This window comes from Lingula anatina, chromosome 1, assembly GCF_051362555.1.
Source record: "Lingula anatina isolate TDL-2025a chromosome 1, LinAna3.0, whole genome shotgun sequence".
In the NCBI taxonomy this organism is placed as follows: domain Eukaryota; kingdom Metazoa; phylum Brachiopoda; class Lingulata; order Lingulida; family Lingulidae; genus Lingula; species Lingula anatina.
This window is the reverse complement of record NC_141767.1, coordinates 5,869,790-5,890,432: the sequence shown is the minus strand read 5'-3', so window position 1 is coordinate 5,890,432 and position 20,643 is coordinate 5,869,790. Positions and strand designations below refer to the sequence as shown.

The 20,643-nt window shown below is 39.8% G+C and overlaps 1 protein-coding gene across 8 annotated transcripts in view; it reads right to left on the bottom strand.

The window, feature by feature from the left end:
- LOC106176579 (uncharacterized) overlaps window positions 1–20,643 on the bottom strand; it is a 32,001-nt gene that overhangs the window by 6,050 nt on the left and 5,308 nt on the right. The window contains exon 1 of one of the 8 annotated variants that reach the window (XM_087019270.1): window positions 20,263–20,284. The exons of 2 other annotated variants lie outside the window; for them this stretch is intronic. The gene's annotated coding sequence lies outside the window, so the exon portion shown is untranslated. Of the gene's footprint in view, window positions 1–210; window positions 445–10,715; window positions 10,894–14,333; window positions 14,525–15,507; window positions 15,671–15,783; window positions 15,996–20,262; window positions 20,285–20,643 lie in introns of those variants that run through there. 5 more of the 8 variants (XM_013559045.2, XM_013559049.2, XM_013559041.2 and 2 more) reach the window with 5 other exon arrangements.

Below are 20,643 nucleotides of genomic sequence, written 5' to 3'. Positions count from 1 at the left end.
GATTTAATGGTACGCCATTGAATTATATGTTTGAACATACACCAGGCAAGGAGGGAGAGACGACAGAACGGTGCAATGGTAAATTCATTTCTCCGTTAATGTAATAAAATTGGCCCTAGATCAGCAAACATTATCACATGATAAAAGTTTCAATTACCGAGCAGGTTTACGGTAAAAAAATTAACAAGCAACCAGAGCATGATAACTTACCAAGCCTACAGCTAGTCAACACGCCCCAAGGTCCACGTGTTTCAAAGGCAAACGTTTGGTTTTGAAGTTTTATCACCAAACTCCCAGATTCCCTTATAGGCATTTAAGCCGCTGCATTTCACAAGCTCAATTGACTTTCTTTTTATATTACAACATCGATCTTGTGATCGTCCTTTTTAAATACCGTGTCGGACTGGAGTGGCTTTAAAGCACTTACTGTCTATACAACAACAAAAACAGCAATAAACTAATCTACCAATGTTATCAGAACTCTGTCGGTCGTGACTCATCTTGAAGCCCTCAATTATAGATAGATGAAGAGATAGATGGTCTAGTCATAATCATTAGAGATTTCAACGGCAACACATCTCAATAAATTAACTTGGAGTTTGAGCATTGTATCTGGCCACTCAATGTCATTATTTCTGGCACGCTTAACTTAGGAGAGGGAATATAGGGCGAATGGAAATTGCAAGACCCAAAGGTCATGGGAAATTGCGTGTCATCGCCATTGAATATTGAACACATAAGACAATCAGAACTCTCGTACCAACAAAGATTATTGTAAAATTGAAAGGAAATCTTTGTTGCAAATCCGCTTCAGTTGCTTCCATCCAATAAAGATGTCAATGTTTACAAAATATGCCGTGATAAATGGACATAGTGCAAAACAAACAATCAAATCCTGCGACACGCATATTCACTTCGATCTATTTCTACATCTGTTATATCCATAACTTTCTATTGTTACAACGGCACTTGGACGGCAGCACTATTAATCATCTAATCGCCTAGACTTCCACTATCTAGTGGGAACCCAATTACGTCCATAGTGTCGCGTGCAGATAAAGTGTCCCTCGCGTCAGGGGCTCTTGTGAAATTACCGTAATTGAACATGTTTTATTTGCACAGAAAATAACGTTGTGGTTTAACTGCTATTGTACTTTTTCGTTTGTATTACATCTGAATGGAAGATACACGAAGGTCGGTTGCCTACTCTTGACGGAATAAAAATCTAAATGTTCCCCAAAATATTCCTGAAACTAGGTTTGCCAGTGGCGATTTGCCGTTGGCTCCAAAGTGAGGACAGGGTTCATGGAGCCAAAACCCTTTCTTCAAGCAGAACGTTACGTGTAGGAAATCTAATCGAAGACAATGAATGAACACCAAATACCTGTTTTTATTATATTGCCACTATTGGCGGAAGGTCACAGCACTAAAAATGTCACAAAGCTACAAAATGGTAGTCATGAAAATGTGTCTGGTGTGTTATTTTAGTTATATATTAATGTACACCCAACACAAACTTATTGAAAACGCAAAACTGTTAAAAAACATGATATAAGTTCTGTTTTCATAAGGTATCTTGCAAATAAGATCGTTGCTCGGAATCTTCATAAACAAACTACCGTGTTTTCAATGCATTTATAGAATTTTCATAAAATGGACCAGTAACGTGCTGATTGGTTGATTAAATAGCAAGAGAAACAAACGTCTCCATCCAATCATTTGACATTTAGACCTTTACTATGAAACTATCAGCTCTCTATACAAATTGCACCTTACTTTCTAGAAAGATGGTGGTCACCTTATTATTAAAACCATCAAGGAGACTCACTTTTCTCAAGCACTTTGAATAAAGGGATGCGACTACTCATGTTCTGCTGGAACATCAATCAAGTCGACACACGACTCGTCTTTCAAGATGACAAAAGGGTATTTTTTCTTCAGATGATTGATCATGATCTGGTTGAATACCTAAGCACTCGTGATCATGCGAGAATCTCATCCTCTCGGCTGTAGACATCTTCGCTCTCACAGTTTCCAAATTGTAACAATGGACACTTTGCTCGAACCGTGTTCAAACGCCAATGCCAAAGTGGTATTAACAAAAGGATATGAAAACACCAGAAAGTATTTAATAAAAACAGAATGACTCTGCAATTGAATTTGGCTAAATCTCTGCATATTCATTTTTGGTCATTTTGGACTTCTGGCAAATAAAGCCTGGGAACCATTTCTTCCGATTCAAGAAATGTGCTCGTTAATTCTCTGCGGCAATTTGCACGGTAATCAACAGCAGCTTTTCCCTTTCCTATAGCAAATCTACTTTATGTCTGATTGCCCTAACATAAACAATTCAATTTGTCAGTGCGCATACTATCAAATATGCACGAATTGTCGTTTGCATTAAATTCAGAAATAAGCTTACGGGTAGATGACTCAGGGAGCTTGAAGTCAGTACTTTGGCCTGTTAATTCCCGGCAACAGTAATTTTCAGAACTCTGGAAAAACTCATCGAGGAATGAAAAAAGCGTGATGGCGGCCAATTCCCAGCATGGTATATTAGCCATATCACAATGTTATTACAGAGAAACCGAACAGTCAATGCTGGTTAACTTCAGAGAGTCTAAAGCAGTAACTGCATTAGCCACAGTATTGGTGATTCATTTTAAAGATTATCTGTCAAAATGTTGCGTAATGAGGGCCTCAGATTGACGAGAAAGGCGGCGGCAAATATCGCACAGCGAACATGTCTTGACTGTCACCTGAAACAGTCACACACGCCGAGCTAAGGTCACACAAGGAGATTTTGTACATTCTTTGGAATTTAAGTTCATCCCTTAATGGTCATTATCATGCAAGTTTCTCTGCTAGGATAAGGATGTTGATATCCAAATCTGTAAATTTATACCAACCGTGTGCCGAGATTTTCGCTTCCTTGCATTCTAAACATACTATGTTCACCTGTGACTAATTTTGGGGAAAATAACCTTCTTTGATTACACTGTTAACGTAATACAACCAGTGCCCCTGGGGTCAAATACAAGAAAATGAGGAAATGACACTGCTTGGTGTTTGTTGTGCCGTTCAATACAAACAATTGCCTAGGGACATCCAAGTTGTCACATAGAAAGCCTATAGTAATAATCATAAAGACATTTAAAAGACATTCTAGCCTGTTGAACGGAGAACAGTCCCGAGCAAGAGGGACAACAAGGGGGTAAATCCCGATCACCCGCCATAGCCTTTCACGTGGGTGAATCATTTCACCTACACGAGGTCATCCAGATGTTACAAAAAGTGTCTCATTACCTCTCGAGTCTCTTTAAAGTTTCACGAGGACTCGTAGGCTCAAACTGTCAAAGGAAATCCGTCATTATTTTGCAGTTCTTAAGCTTATAACTTCAACCGAAATAACCCACTGTTTGCTATTTCCAGACAATGATTGGTGTCATCATTTGGCCCAAGTCCATATTACCTCGCCCTCTAACAACGAGATTTTCAACTCGCTATACTTGACAAGCTCAATGGAACTCGAGCTTGTTTATGGCCTTATTAACAATCCAATAAACACTTCTGAAAAAGACATTCTATTTTTCAAGCCAGCTGTGGCCTTTAAGAAGAAAAGTCGGAGGTCGTTAGTTCCAACCCATTGAATATTAGAGGGTTATTTTCTATGATGTACGATGTAAATATGGATCTTTTAGTCTACAGGAAGGCATATCTTTGTCGCCAGAACCATTTACAGACGATGAAGATATTTTCCAAAAGCGTGAGCTTTATTTCAGAAAATCCTCATTGGTCTTACGTATCCTCATCCCTCCCTGTCAGCCTTGCCGTTCTTACAGAGTGACAACACCTACGGTTTTTTAATGAAAATTTTAACATCTCTTTTAGCTCAAGGCAAAGAGTTATACAAGCGTAGGTTAACAAGCACCTACTGATACGCAAAAATTCGAAATATATGTGGGCCTACAACAACGTTACACCGTGCTTGATAATTGCATTAAAATATGTGAATAAAATACAAGTCTTGGTTGTTTATAAAGATGACATCTCTGCTACATTGACGTTTATAATCAATATCATTAGTTTCTTTATATTTGTGTCCCTAAATCAGGACCAATGTTGATTAATCTATTCATTGAACACATGTACAACTACCAAGCATTGTACCTAATGCGCGCACCTGCATGGTGACAAAAGAGGATGGGTAACATTACTGTTGAAATATGGGATATGTGACAGAGGCCCGCAAGGCTTATTAGCTACTGGCCAAACATAACTGTTGGCTACTGGTACTGGACATCTGGGTGTATTGACGCCTTGGCAGAGTATTACAGTACCTGAGAGAGGGAAAGTGAGGGAGGGAGGGAAGGAAGGATGGAGAGAGAGAGAGACGGACGACACGAAATCAACAAGCAATGAAATTAATTTCATCCCTTCAGCCCCACTGACACTATGCAGAATGCCATTTGGCATTTTATGCGGAACAAAGTGACTTTTATCGTCCTCTCATGCTTCGCCTAACTTCCCTTCTCTTTATATCAGCCATAGCCGGACAGTTGATGCGGTTTGTCATTAGAGACGCAGGTGAAGTTGTTGGTTTTATTCCATCACGGTGTACACCCACATGTCATTCGAATTGGATCAAACCGGATTAAACGTTGACCAACTCAATGCGCTGCCAGTTTTGAAACATGATAATAGCATTTACTTCACCATTTTCACCATCAATAAAGAACCCCCCACTTTAATACCAGCTGCAGTTACCATATCTATACACCACAGATATTGCAGGGCAAAGAACGACACGTAACGTGCATTAGGACCGCGGTCATGAATACTACAGTGACCAGCCGCACCAAGCACCGATCAAACTGACCATCGGTCAATACTAAGATGATGGCCAGGCAGACAGCAATACTCACTAAGAATCTCAATGTTGGATTCAAACCGAGTACTTTCGCATACCAAGTTTAGTTAATCTAACGTGCTTCCAGTGTTATCTACTGGGGAAAAAAGAAACTGCTGAGTAATAATATTGACGTTGTTTGCTGTTTTTGCGCTGTAAAGGGATATTATCAGTGTTCAACAGTATACAATCTACCAATATAAAATGCACTTAGGCAAACATTGTGTATTTAATGCACCATTTTCATTCCGCAAAGTATATCAGTATGTCTACAGCTACATCCTATTATAAAATTGATCTCCAGGGTATCCTATCCCCCGATCTAGGTGACTGATGAAGCCAGCTAATGTAAACTAAAATGTTATTTTTCCATATCTCCTAACTATTCAACAACTTCACGGGCGGAGGAAGACATTGTTGCGATTGTTCGTCTTAAAAAGTGCGGTCGGGTTTACGGGAATCCGATGAGGCATCATGGACATTATTTAATGTAGCAAGTAGTGGAAATGACGGTGTTTGCAACCTGAACCTCTCCACCATCGATCACCCCGCGCTATGCTTGACGACCCGCGCAAAGGTCGTCTGTTTCAATGACAATGGCGGGCTATCCTCCTCACTGTGTGCACTTTGTCTCCGATTTACATGCGGAAATGTCAAAATGCGTCAGGTTACCTTATATTGGTGTTGTTCTGGATGTCGGATGCGGTTTTTTTACAATTTAGATCTATCCTCGGGGCTATATTCTTCAACACGTTATGTCTTAAGTTTCTAGATGCCATCCGTTTGTTATCTTGACGCTAGCCTATGGCACGGATGCAATTTTATCATTAGAAAATTCTTACCATCGGTTGTTACTGTTTCGACATTTTATAATAAAGAGGCTGTTGAAAAAGAAATTCTGGATAATTCTGCATGACTTCATTTTATTTCAAAAGCAATGTTTACGTTTCGTCTGTGATTTTTTTAAAGGTTAACGCCTGACTTGTGGCATACTTGCCAAACCCTCCAATGACAAGCCTATCGAATACAAATCCACGCCCAACCAACACAGGTGCGACAATCGCTTCAATGTACGAATATCAACCGTATGAGTAGCTTTGCTGGTTAACAGCGACTGGAAATGATGACACGGTACATACTTAAAGCCTCCCCGTCTATCTGCTCGCATGATTGCATCTAGTAAAACACTCACACTAAGGTAAACCGCGGGTGTCAAACACTTCCCATTTACTCACACAAGCACCTGTATTTTCATTATCTTCCAACTCTGTCTCGTTCACCTCGTCACCTTTTATCATTTCATACCTGCCATTACGGGTCCTGTATCAAGGCTATAAATCAGGGCGGTCATCCGAGTGCTCCGGAATGTTAACATTGCATCGAGTGTAGATACGAAAAATACGAACACATGAATATTTAAATATTCAGATATTGCTTTTAAAACAGTATGAATACTTCACTGTTGTAGACGAACCCTATAAGGAGGTGTGATGGGGGTGACTGATATCATCTATTTCTCATTACTTTCATAAAACAATTTTTACCATCTACAGATCTTGTCATCTGAATGATACTTATCTAACAAGCCACATCGAAAACCAACGTTATTTCTCGCCCATTATTATCAATACCAACATCGCTCCTACACAGAATTTACATTAAAGGATACCATTGCGTCTTCAGATAGAGGAGGAAACGCTATCTTGAAGATATCAACAAGATTTTTGTGCCAATCATTCACTGAAGCAGCGTAGCATATGTATTTTGAAATAAGATGCTGGCTGTGGCAAAAATCTAATAAGGGAATATTGAAGGACCATCTGTCCGTGAATCCTCGTGTGGTAGGGCACTTGTCTTATGGGAGGAGAACGGTAACGGAGCGCTGTCCACAGAGACGAGAGGAATTCATTGCTCTGTTTCATCAAGAGTGCAAGTCACGGCAGAGCTAAAGTGTGATGAGCCCACTATTTTCTTTACAAATATAGGGGCATTTTTGTGATATCCCAAGTCAACGTTTGCGAGTAAATGTGGTGTAGTTTAACAAGAATTGCATAGGCCCTCTAAAGATCAGCGTTCTATATCCCTGCGTCCATCACATTTTAACGGTCACCCAATCTACAAACACACTGATTATTTGAAATTCAATAATATAATAATGGACGCTCATACTGTCTTAGTAAACTTGTTATGAACTGTGCTTGGAATGTACTTGGTATCGCTCTGATCAATTGTAAACTTATTCGTGGGCGATTACGGTCCAAAATCTTACTCGGGCATCTCCAATCCCGATCGATCACAAACTTCGACCCGATCATTTCTCCGAAATTAGATTCTTCTGGATGATATCCCACAGAAACCATCAAATCCACATTCAGTGCCACATAAACAACACACAGCAAACGATTTTCAGGGAAACGGTTTTTTATAAACTGGGCCTCGGTTGAAATCCTCGTTGATCAAAATCAGTCTCAATATTTACACGCCCGTCTGTTGAAAAATCTGATGGCAGTTTGTAAGTAATTGCCATACAGGGCGGGAGGACAGAAAACAAGAAAATTAAGTCTATAAATAAAGAACAAAGGATACCCGCATAATTTTCATCGAAATAGCCTCTTCCTCCTAGATAGGGTTGAATTAAATCATAATAAAAAAATATAACAAATTGGATTGTAAATAAGAAAAAATAATAAAATGAATAATGAAACTTGGATTATGGCAAATCTTTTTTTGAAAGCTGAAGTTAAGGATGGAATTAAATTATGGTATCAATTACTGGTGGCAAACGCAGGATTCTTAGATGTACCATTTGTCATTTTGTCATTTCGTTGACAAAGGCAGCTTTTGTCGTCGCGTGCGCACCTGCCTCATGTAGCGGTCGTCTGCTGTTTGAGAGATGGAAAAGTCCTGCAGAAAAGACACACAGTGGTCATCGTGTGCACCACACCTTACAACTATCCTCAAACTTATTTATTTTTCGTTCTTATTCTTGCACAAGAATCAATGGAATTTGCCTAGAAAATGAACAATTATCTTTCATCTGGCCAAACCTCAAACGACAATCCCTTATCTTTTGCATGACCGACTGCTGACTGTTTTTCATTTTCCTTCTTTCTTTGCTTTTCAAATTATAATGTATCTAATCTATAATTTCGAGCACATATATTTATTTGCTACAAGTCACCGCAACTATTTTCTATTGCGTCTAAATCAAGCTTGAAAGAACGCAGAGACAAACCAGCAAAGTACAAGTATATAACATTACAGTGTAATTGACTTAGGTTAACATGGTTGAACTGTCAAAGAACCTTGCGACAATGCAGTGCTCTACGCGCTTGTCACAGCACCGGGACTAGATAGCATGTGCAGGATAATTTTTTCCTATCCCTTATGATGTGGTTCTGTCGGTCCCCATACATCTCTGAGAAAGCTCTACTTTAAAATATATTGCTTTATCAACACGGTCATGTAACTGCTTTTATCTCACCATTCCTCGCCTGATAAATCCCGTGTCTGGTCATCTGTCGCACGATCGTTTGGTCCAATGGTCATCTGCCACTAAACCCCGAACTCTCGAGCAGCCCTCATCAGATAAAAGCGTGATTTAGCTTTCCGATGATATAACGGAGGTAAATTCAAGTTTGTCAATTTGACGAGCACACCTGTTTGTTGAGTCCCATTAATGTTTCCACGGTTGTTGTTAAGGAATGTGCAAAGCATACAAGAACGGGGAAAGATCGCATTCCTCCCCTCGCCTATTACTTTCTTTCTACTTTAATTGTATTGTGAAAAAAATATTAGGTTTTTGTTCACATTTCATGTAAAGCGCTCGGTTTAAGCTTAAACAGATGTTAGAAAAGAAAGAGACTCTTCGGCCTGATGGCTTTTTACAAGTGTTGTTTTGAACAATACGTTTTGCATCAGTTCCTTGTGGACACCGCAACCCTTTACAAATCTGTTAAAACACTCATGTGCCGTTTGGGTGCCATTGTAGTTTTTGCACTGTCTGTTCTAAGTTGACACATGGCATCACTTTCGGGATCATTTAGCCAAAAGACAAAACATACCCTGTAACTAAAGAGCTATTTTTTGAAAGTATGCTCGAAACTAAAACTGAAAACACACGACTCTATGACCGAATTAAAAATCGGTTTCTGAAACACATTACTTCCTCGCTACTTAATCTTTTAAGCTGATATTAAATTAAGATTCAGACTTACATGAGATTAAAATTTTATATGGTATTTCGTTGTCAATAAAGGTTTTTTTTCTTCGAACTAGAACCCATGTTGTTCCATGGGTCCAAGCTTCAAATAACAAGCATCCGGCTCTAGGGATTTGTCAACTAACTCCATTGAAGCGTATAATCGACAGGTTTATGAGCTGGTTAAAGTTCAGTCAAGGAATAAAACTTCAAAATAATAGTTGACAAAAACTGAACTTGAAAACTTCAATCTATATATACAGTTGCATGTAATCAGTGTGAGATAGGGTACGTGTATCAAAATCTGAAAACACCTTTTATGTAGATACACACAGGCCCGAGATCAGGTGATCCCTATATCCTATTAATCCTAGCTCAGTCTGCTGCATGTACTAACTCTCGGGAATTTTTTAACTATAGGAAATAGAAAGATAAACAGTCAAAGGCACATACATCTTAATCTAAATCAAGATATGGCCTAAATGTATAAAAGTTATATAAAAATTCAGCCGTGTGTAAAGACCAGTAGCCCTACTGTCTCTATACAGCCTAAGATAATGAATTTATCAAAGACGGCCAAAGGAACGATGGTGCCATGAATATGGGTGATAGGCAGAATAAAGTGGCAGCATCAGCAACAGACCGTTGGGCAAACCCTTATTTTAATTTTAGGTTGACTCTTAAGTCTCTTGTTATTTCATTTTTGACCTTAATGGTTACATATTCTTCAAAGTCGCATTTAGCGCACACCGTTTGCCTCCATATCTGTACATAGAAAATGTACTTACTGCCCATGCATGACCGCCTTCCTCCTAATAAATTCAACTATATTTATGATAAAATCTTAATGGCATTGTAAAATTGAGACTTAACGCTCCTGTAACAGCATTCGAGCCGCTATCTCATACGATCTTCTAATATTTCAACGTAACTACATAAGCAATAGAACAATTAAATATTTCAAAACCGCTCAAGGCAGACGGCGTTGCACAATAATATCGCACAATCTAGCTTTATAGAGGGACATCTGCCAAGTTTGTCTTGATATCAGATTTATTCAAGTTTTCTCTTTCCTATTTTCAATGTCTAACTTCCGTGGAGAAAATATACATTGTATATACTCTACTTGTAAGTACGTAATGCTTAAACGGATCATTCTATTGTTCATGTCATATACTGTATGTATACTGTAGTAGTTTGGTCACAGTCATTGTAAAATAATTAAATGAAAAAGATTAAAGGTGTCTTAAAAGGTAGATATTAAAACTGACAGGGCACCGTTTTCTCATATAGAACCCTAGAGTACCTTATTTGATGTAATGTTAATCGCGTCTAAACAATTTCTAGTTTAATGCGCCCGAGTACAGTAAGTTAAATCAAGGATTAGTCAAATACGCCGTAATGACATTAGTTAGATCCGATGATCTGATTAAGCACAGCGAAATTCAAAGGTCAGGCAAGCCTCTCTGGTTTCGAATTCATCTAAAATTCGCTCATTTTACGAAGCACCGACAATCTGACAAATAAATAAAATACAGATATATCAATGCAAACAAACAAAAAACGACAATTGTTATTTTCCTTGTGGTAAAATGATAGCCCTACCTGTTTGACTTACAACCCACATGTAAACCTCATGTGATGGAGTTGCAGCGTAAGATATTACTTTCTGCCACGGTATGCTGTGTTCTAAAGGTGAAAGGGTTAGCGACACCTGTCCAGCTGAGAAAAACTCAGTTCTCCAGCCAGCTGAAGACGGATACTGCCATTAAACCCCTTAGATAAGTCACACATAACTTAATGACCCATTTAGATACTATCCATGATACATTTGACGGCCACCTAGATCGTGATAAGAAGAATTAAAACCTTGCAAACCGGAGAACAGGTTTACTTTCATACTGAGCGAGGCTTCACACGACGCGCATTTTTCATTCTTTTGTGTGGGAGTATATTCAGCAACCCGTAATTTTACTCCTATTTTCGCTGAGCTATGAAATCAAAACAGATCACTGTGTTAAAAGTTCATGTTGAGCTATACTTCGAATATAAAACCTACTTTTCTGTCTAAAAGTTACGTTTTTACAGAGGACAATGACAATACCCTTCCCATTTGCCTTCCGATGGCACATAGCTTTTCTCAATGACAGCATACAATGGACCAGATTGTCTCTTTTCGCAGCTTTTGGGTAAATGGTGTTTAATTAATTTAAAGAAAACAGCATGCACGTAAACTAGTTTGATATTGAAAAGAGATGGTAAACCAATCCAAACACGCGAGAAATTTGAAACCAGCTGCACAAAACCCAGTGAGAAAACGACGAGTTTGCTGTACTGGTCTTACACGGGAGCGTGACGTACGTCGGTCCCGCCACGAAAGCGGGATCCCGATGAGAGAATGCCGGAGTCGTTACCACGCTGATGCTTTGACACAGTAGAAACGGTTGACCAGTTGCCCGTTGGCCAAAAGATGCGTTACAGACCAAATGAAATTGAAGAAGACAAGATGTCATTTGAGGACCAAGGGAAGAGTTTGCGAGTGCAAGGCCCTAGGTGCGGGAAGACACCCTCGCCTTCCCTGCCATCTGTGTCTTTTTCTTGCCCATTATCATTTCCTGTAATGAACTGCCATTACAACAACTAATGTACAGTTCTCTACTCTTAATTTAATTATATCTGATTAAACAAATTGCCTATTGCACTAATAAATGCATATGATTTCTGAGTTGTCTTGTTCTATTCTTCTCTGTGTATTTGTCGACCTTAGACACACCATACTGTTACATAAGGGAAAGTATAAAGCACATGTTATTTCACTAAATAAAACAGCAAAAATAATTCGCGAGTCGCGCAAAAGCAGAACGAAACCGTATCTGACATATCAAATTTATTTTTGGGCCTTGTCGTCTACATTTTTCGGTCACTTCCATATTGTCTAGCATAATCTTGAAGGAAATGGTATATCGTGTAACACGAAAAAAAAAAAGATGGCTACTCGGTAAATTTTTGAGCATCAAGAACATTTGATTTTAAGAACAATTTTAAATACGTATAGAAAATTGCAGGAAACACACACACACACACACATTGTTTCGAGAAGGAAAAAAGACTCGTCAGTCAAATCTGTGTGGCCAGCAAAAAACCAAGATATACAGCTCATGTTTGGAGCGATAAAAGTCTTTGCCATCAAATTAAACAGCCCCTAATGCAACCCTAGCATCCATTTCATACAACTGTGCATTTGGTACTTAACAAAAGTTCGGATAAATTTCTACTTTTCTCTGGGCTAGCACTTAAATATATAAAGATATCAATGCCACCTCTCTTGCTGTTGTGGGGAAAGCATAAACGAATAACATAAAAAACAAATTCCGTAGGGTCAGGAAAAAAACAATGCGTTACGAGATAGTGACCTGTCAGGGAGCCGCTTTTGTAGTTTCTAAAAACAGTCCCGAACCGCTATCTCTCCGCAAGCTTCAATTACTGCCATTGTTTAATATGACGTGAACCACCTATGTAAATCATTAAGAGGACCCGGCATGTCATATCTCAGTACATCTCTGTTTTTACAACCGGCCTCCTGCCATAGCATGTCCTGCTGGCACACTTCACCGACTACAAACCGCACTCCTACAGTTGCTGATGTGACCAACACGGACCTCTGAGCGTGACTACACGACTTTGGGGCAACTACAAGGCAATAGAGAGGCGTATCAAACACGGTTTTATGTGGGTAATAAAATTGCTGCTTCCAGATTGAACCTTCTCGTGTGATTATTTTTGAAAATGCCAATTGTTGTTTGGTGCGCGTTGTATTGTTATCTGAGTAAATATCCAATATTGAAATGTGATCACGGAATATTGGGAAGCGTTGATAGTGATGAATGAGTTGACGGAGAATTTTAGCTCTATATAGTTTCTCACGCAGTCTGCCATGATGGGTTAGACTAGTATGAATTAAAGCGTCTGGGGGACATCTTCCCATGTATTGTAAACTGTATGGTAAAGAGGCAGAAGATATGACACACCTGCCTGCCCCCTCCACTTCTCTGTCCCTATACCCACACCCCCAATTATAACTAATCTAGTTATATTCAACACTAGTGAACAATGGCAAGACTGAGAGGCAGTCGTGGCAGTCCACGCACCATAACATCCTCATTTAATACCATTGTTGCATTAATAATCAGCTGTCATTGTGTTCTCGAATCATCATCTGTACTTGTATACCGCATCTGAACATTTTCACTCAAGATGGCGTTTACAACTCTCAACCCAGAGACTTGAACATGTAGGTGAGCATAATGTCCCCACTATCCTAGCAGGGGCTTAAAATGCCACTTATCTTCGGCTAAATGAGCATTTATCTTCGCAAGGATATTATCCAAATTAAGGATCGTCTGTCGCTCTTCACATGCTGTCAATATTGTGACTATGGTCATAATAGTTAGGTCACTAATCTTTTCAGTATAAGTCGTGTGTGTTACAGAATATAAAGGTGTTTACGTTGATCTGAAAACAGGTGAGATAGCACGCACACACAAGCACATCCTCCTGCTTTAGTTTTACCATGTACTGTCTTTAGCACAGTAAACGAAGGGACACGTTCTCTCTCTCTCTCTCTCTCTCTCTCTCTCTCTCTCTCTCAGTCGGGTACACCAGAAATCGTACGTTTTAATTCGTTCATTTATAAACATATACATATATATGAGTTTACATATATTAAGGCCACGTAACAAACCCGTATCGTTCCATGCATATCCGGCATGGCAAACTGCTAGTGCATATACATGTACTCAGTATATTCCTACAATACCTACTCTCTTTTTAAATTAAAAAGCTCTTGGTTTTATATCGTATTGAAAATTTTATCAAAACCTACGTGAGCTTCGTTTTTATCGCAGGATGTCCTATACACACACATGGTGCTTTTAGCTTGCCTACATGCACATCATTAAATCATGGCACATTTAGAGGTTGTTGGCTCGGTGACTGCTGAGTTAAAATGCAGCTATTTTAACGACAGATATACAGAGCGAAATAAAATGTGAAAATCGGCAGCATCTTGCAAGCTTTAGACATTAAACCAAAACATTCGTATGGATTCCCTGATTATTGTAGTGCAGTGTATTATCGCAACTTACCTTTGGAATGTGACAGTCACTCATCTCTGTACCAACTACAATATAAATGTACATATCTCGACAAATGTCAATAACTTACCGTGGATTACAAGTCTTTTAATTTCCAACACCCTCTCACGTCCTAACCTTGATGACACACATGCATACGGTGTGTCTGTCAACTAGTAAGTTTATAGCGGAACAAAATACAGTTACAGTGCCGGTCAGGCTCACTTCGTGGGCACGACTGATGACCACGCGGCGTCTCTCGAGTCCACACACCGGACACGATGTCCAGATAGCATGATAAAAAGGGTTAATGCTGTTCTACCACTTTTGATGGTTCAGAGGACTCCGCTATGCCACTATGGAAACTCTTGAGGGCTGAGTTATTAATTCTCGAGCACTCTCGAGGTGTTCACCGAACTGGCTGGATGACCATAAATTACCGGCAGCAGCATGAGTGCCGGTGGAAGAAGATCCCGGGTAGACGTCAAGCGTTAACAACGTTACATGAAATACTATGAAATATACCAAGCACGGGGTATAATGTAATGTGTTAAAACACAGCCAGGATCAAAGCCTCTCACATTACCGGCGGCCACACAGATGGCAATACTTTTTCCACTTTTGAAGAGTTTCACAAGAATAAAAGAGAGGAATTCGACCCTATTGAGAAAGTGGATTTAAAGGGAAATTCATGAAATTGACCCCGTCCAACATAGAAAATCAGAGAACAGTCGACAATGTTCATCTTGCGGTGTGAAACAGTGGGCCAGAGCGCCAAGGGGGTGGTGATATTGACATAAACAAACACACACTCACAAAACCCGACCAGACCAAGTAACCAAACATGTATTGTCTTCTCTATGCAACCTGTGCTTTAGAGTGAAATTAGTTAATCCAAGCAGAATTTGATCGAGATTGAAATTCATTCAAAGGCCTCTAATGAAGTTCAAAAATTACGACCCGCAGCTAAGTTGTTGGCCATTCAAGGTGAAATGAATATACAAAACATGGCCTCGTTTATTGTGCGTGCTCATTTCAAAACATTCCATTTAAGTTGTTGGGGGGCTGACGTTGGTAAGGTTAGACACAGAACATACAACAATCACCGGTATTCTCCATCGGGGTGTATTTACCGACGCCCCCCTGAGGCCGTTTGCCAAAAGAACTTCTTCATTTCTGACAAGGAAATCTACAGCTGGTGTGTAGTCACTCCCTCCTTGGGCTTGCAGCTAAAATGCCTTTACAACGTTAATACGATCACTCACCTGTGCGTCCAAGCAAAGCTTCTTCATTATATGCTATCCCCCATCGAATATCAGTCACTATAGCTACAACTGTCTCGCTGTACATTAACAGTACGGTGCTATCGTTTCACTGAACATCAAACCTCATCATAAAATCTCCCTCCGCTTAGTGTGTACCTTGATGTTGATATTAATAATAAATAAAACGCCAGCAGCTGACGACACAGCTGATACATCCGAGCTGAACTCGAGGACCCGAATTAATGATAATATTAAGGTTTTTAACCATGTACATACCGAGATTAATACGGAATGGTCAAACGCTATCTCCTTCAGCGTCCACCCCAGGGTGTGATACTTCACGTTAGGGCTCTCCGGTCACTACCTTAACGTCGCACCAACCAGAGGATGCAAGAAGTCGGATACAATGAAAAGAACGTCTATTCTTCCCATTCAAGCCATGAATTTGATCTACCATCCAGTACTCTACCGCGCTGCTTATGTGAGGCTTCCATTTCGCTCGGACCAATGGCGTGAAGGGGAGGGCCACGGAGAAGGCGGGCCGCGCAGGAAATTTACACTTCAAACTAATTTCGCACACTGACAACATTAAATTGATCAGAACGTGTGTTGGGCGCTGTGGTATAAACAATTTACCTGAAACTTCGTGAGCGGGGACTTTTTTAGGTTTACTCGAAGGGTTTTGAATTAAACAGCCATCACTCAAAAATTGTGAGAAAAGGCGCAAAAAAGTTTCCCCAGCGGATGTATAGTGTTGATTCACACTTGGCATCAATGGTCTAGTACTTGTGGTATATTTGTAGTAGTAGTAGAAACATACGGCCGCTTTAAGGAAGCGCTTTTAGCACTCAAAATATAAACTTTCCCCCTTTCATCTCAAGATTTGCTGTATCCGCCTAATGCTAGACAAAAAGATCAAATACTGGCACCATACTTCACTATGGTGCCCCATCATAGTATGACCAGAATGTTTTCCCCTCTCCTCCCCCAAAATTTCCCGATGGGACATTTCCCCAAAATTGTCAATTCGTTCATTAGATATTACGTATTCTCTGAAATGACGGGTATCGACTTCGATGTATCTCCTGAAAAATGGAATTTTCATTCCTTATCGACTTATTCATTAGCCATTAGCTTTAACGCATGAAAACCGTTTAGTCTAAAACTGCAGAAATCGACGCATATCCCTCGCTGCCTGGTTTAACACTGCCTTTCTCGAAATGTGATCGGATATTTCGAGTATTTGCCGATGACTCGAACTTACGCAATAATTTTCAAGTGCGCGCGGTTTACAAATACTGTATCATTATAGAGATTCAAGTATGTAAACGCCTTTAAAGGCAGGCATCAAGGATAAGTAGAAAGCATAATGTGATCGTATCGTAGGACCGCCTAGACGCTGAGGGAAGTTTTGGAATTCTCTACTAAATAAATTGTCTTTTCTCTGGCTGGCACGGGAGTTGATTTTTAGGGCTAATCAGGCGTTGATCTGTTAAGTAAATGTGTAACTTGTACGGCGTCAAAATTGACCCAGGCAGGAGTCCTCACAAGGGAAGCCGCCCAGGATGGGAAAATCTTTAGCTTCGAGTGCCCAACAGGCGCGACCCCAGCATCTTCGCCAAGCATCGTATCTCTTGGCTCATCACATTCTGAGTGACGTGCGCATGTGATGGCGGGTACTGCTCGGTGCAACTTGAAGCAAATGATCCGAAAAAGATTGAAATGAACTTAAATTAAAAGTAGATTCTCAGACGCATCGTGCTCTCAAACGCTTGAATGCCGTTAAGGAAAAGCAGCTTATTTATAAGAGTAAATGGGATCAGCGAACTTGTAAACAAAGATTTGGTGAAGATCGATACCATTCCCACCGACGGACGATGTCCCGTTCGATCAAGCTAAAATAAGTAGTCTTACTAGGTTTCTAAAGCAAATACTAGCATTTACGATCTGCAATCCACATTTACTATCCGCTTGTATCTACGATCCGCAGGTTTATTTATTTATCTAAGAATTATCAAGAATCCGCGTAAGAGCTTGAGGTTGGGTGATATTGATACTGCGAGTTCCCTAGGTGGTGGGAATGGCATTAGCTAAAATACGGGGACTTCAAACGCCAAATATATAAACAAATAATTTGCAGTACAAAGTAAGCAATCAACCTTATCACCTCCTTGTGAACATCTCTAGTTATCTTTAAGCAACTTCCAGGATGAAGAAAAAGAAGATTTAGGAGTGCGAAGAGTGTACAGTAGATTAGTATCGAAAGCAAAAAAATTACTTATCTCTTACAACCTATACTGTTGTACGCATACATTTTAAGGCATTAAAACAATTAACTGAAGAGTGCGAAGAAAGCTCCCTAAATTTGAAAGATTTGTGCTTCAACTCACTTTTGTGCATTTTAGTCTACTCCAAGAGAAACATAGCGGTATAGTATATTCATCTTTGCAGGTTTTTATTAAATCAAACCCTAAATCTCAAGGTCAGTCAAGACTATAAACGTTGCTGTTATGACATTAAAAGAAAGAGAAAGCGACAGCTTATCATATGGGTCGCACCACAAGATCAGAACGAAGGTCTTCTCTTTCTACTAACACATGTATATGAAGTCAAGAGAGTACTGGAGCGTTTGAAAACAGAACTTCAAAGTGCGAGCTCACGAGATAAAACAGACGCCACTAGGCCAGGTGAAACCATCATCTGCTGTTTATGTACAAGGTACAATAACGTTACATCTGATGCCCACCCTCTTTGCACGAACTAGTACAAAAAATACATTAAAATACTGAAAGAGTGTTATCAAAATTATGGTAGTTATGCGAGAGCTTTCATGTAGTGTATTTTGGTGCCATCACAGCGGAATCAGTTCCGTTTTTAGAGTCATCTGAGGCGTGCATTTTAAAAGGGTTAGCATTATTTAGATTTGCGGTAAACCAGTTCTTGTTTATTGCAACTTTAAACGTTTTATGTCTGGAACGATAACTGTATACCTTGATGTTTTTTTACGTTCGAATAATTATTAAGATATGTTCTAACACCTAAAATAATCAAACAAAATTGGAGTCTAGTTTTAATAGGATGGTGTAACCTACTTAAATTAATTTAATATAATTTCACATTTGTTTGCTTGCGGGTCTATTATATGGATTGTACTTATAATTCTCTCTCTCTCTCTCTCTCTCTCTCTCAGTCCATAAACAAATCATAATTTGTCCATGCTCAGTCCAACCAGAAAAACGTATCACCACCCAAACAACAACGTCACCCCTTCACATGACCATATGCACAAGGCATAATAATTGAACAGCATTGTCATTGCAATGGCCATGGGTAGCTGGTCACTTTATGACTGTGGGTGGCCACAGGCCGTCACAAGCCCCATACACAACAGGGACAAACAACATCAACAATGACACCCACTTTTCCTTCCACGTTCTGTGATGTGGGAGCGTCAAAGGTAAGAATGGATGGCGTCCACCGGAGACACATATGGACAGTAACTCCTGAGAATGAGATTAAGATTTGGCCATTATCTATTTGGTCATCTCATGCCTCCGGGTTACCCGTCCCCCTTTCGCCTTAATTTAATTTCGAGTCTTTTTGATGAACAGAGACAAAATAGAAACCAAATGAAAAGATTAAGATGACTGTTTAACCTCAGTTGGCCCAAGGCTGGGAGACGTCGGTCAAAGTGCACAAGCAAGTTCACGTTTTAAAGAAAAACGTTTTAACAATATGTTTTATGGCTTATCAAATTCTCAAACACCACGCATTCCGGACCCTTCTCGCATTCATATCTGACCCGGGGTCATTTTTCCCTGGCTACCACAGAGCAGGCCCTCGGGGTATCCCAGGTAGGCGTCAACTTCGCCAACTTTGATTGACCCGTAACAATACCCAGCGACCCAAACGTTGGAAAGGCAACTTTTATGAATATCAACGATTTATATAATTTCTCTTCTATAGAAACGTGCGATTTTGTATTCAATAACACCCTTTTACTCTCGTTTTCTACCCACCACATTAACTTATCGGCGGCACCTCACCCCATATCACGGATCATTTAGCCCCACACAATCTCGTTTTTTACCGTCACTATCGCGCCTCGAGATCTTTCCATCAGCATGGGCATTCTTTACACTAGGACAAATCATAAAGAAAAGGCACAGGTTTCAATCGACTTCGTAGCTTTTGTGCATTTAAGTCATAAACTAAGTCATAGACGAATGTTGGTTGGCTTTCAAACTGCACGCACGGGATTTTATTTAGGTGTCAAATTATTAAGGGGGAGGGGGTCTTGATTACGCACCCCGAAACGTGCCTGATACGACTGACCACTTGCAAACGTTGAAGATTCTAACAGTTAAATCATTTTCATGTTGAAGCCAAAACCATGTATGTCATGACAGTTATGAAGGAATAAGGCACCTGGTAAAATAAATCTTCACTCCCTGTCCTTCAGGTTCCGGGTACCCGTGGCGTATATGTTTGACCCATCATTTGTCATTACAAAATACACTAAAACATCTACCCAGTAAAGCCACTCCTACATATGCCGACCCTCAGCTTGCTTTATGCTAACAATGTCAATGTTTGAGACACTTTTCTTTGGCCCGCGAAATGGGTAGCTTATTACCCGGTGTTAACATTTGAACTATCCCGATCACGAATCTATCAACGGAAATGAATTGTTTTAATTAAAAAATTGAATAAATAAATAATTTAACGATGCCTGACCTTCAAAATTCTACTTACCTAAGTTTACCTTGATGTGACGATGTGACTATGTAACTGCGTATACAGACGTATAGTGCGGACGTATGTATGCTAAGGCCACAGATAGTCTAAGAGGCTATATATTTGCTATGTTACGCGCCATGAGTGTCTGTGTACACTGATTTGTCATGCATGCGTTTACCTATCACACACTGTGTTCATTTGAATACACGACGACCCCCAGATTGTCACAAATATTATCTTTTTACATAATGTGCCATTGCAAGTTAGTTTCACTTAGACATTCGCCATCAAGATCGACATCTTAATGGAACAACATCTTTAAGGGAAAGTTTCCAAAAATGTTTTCTTTTGCCTGAAAATAAGCTAAATTATGCCAACACTGTTGTTTGCATTGAA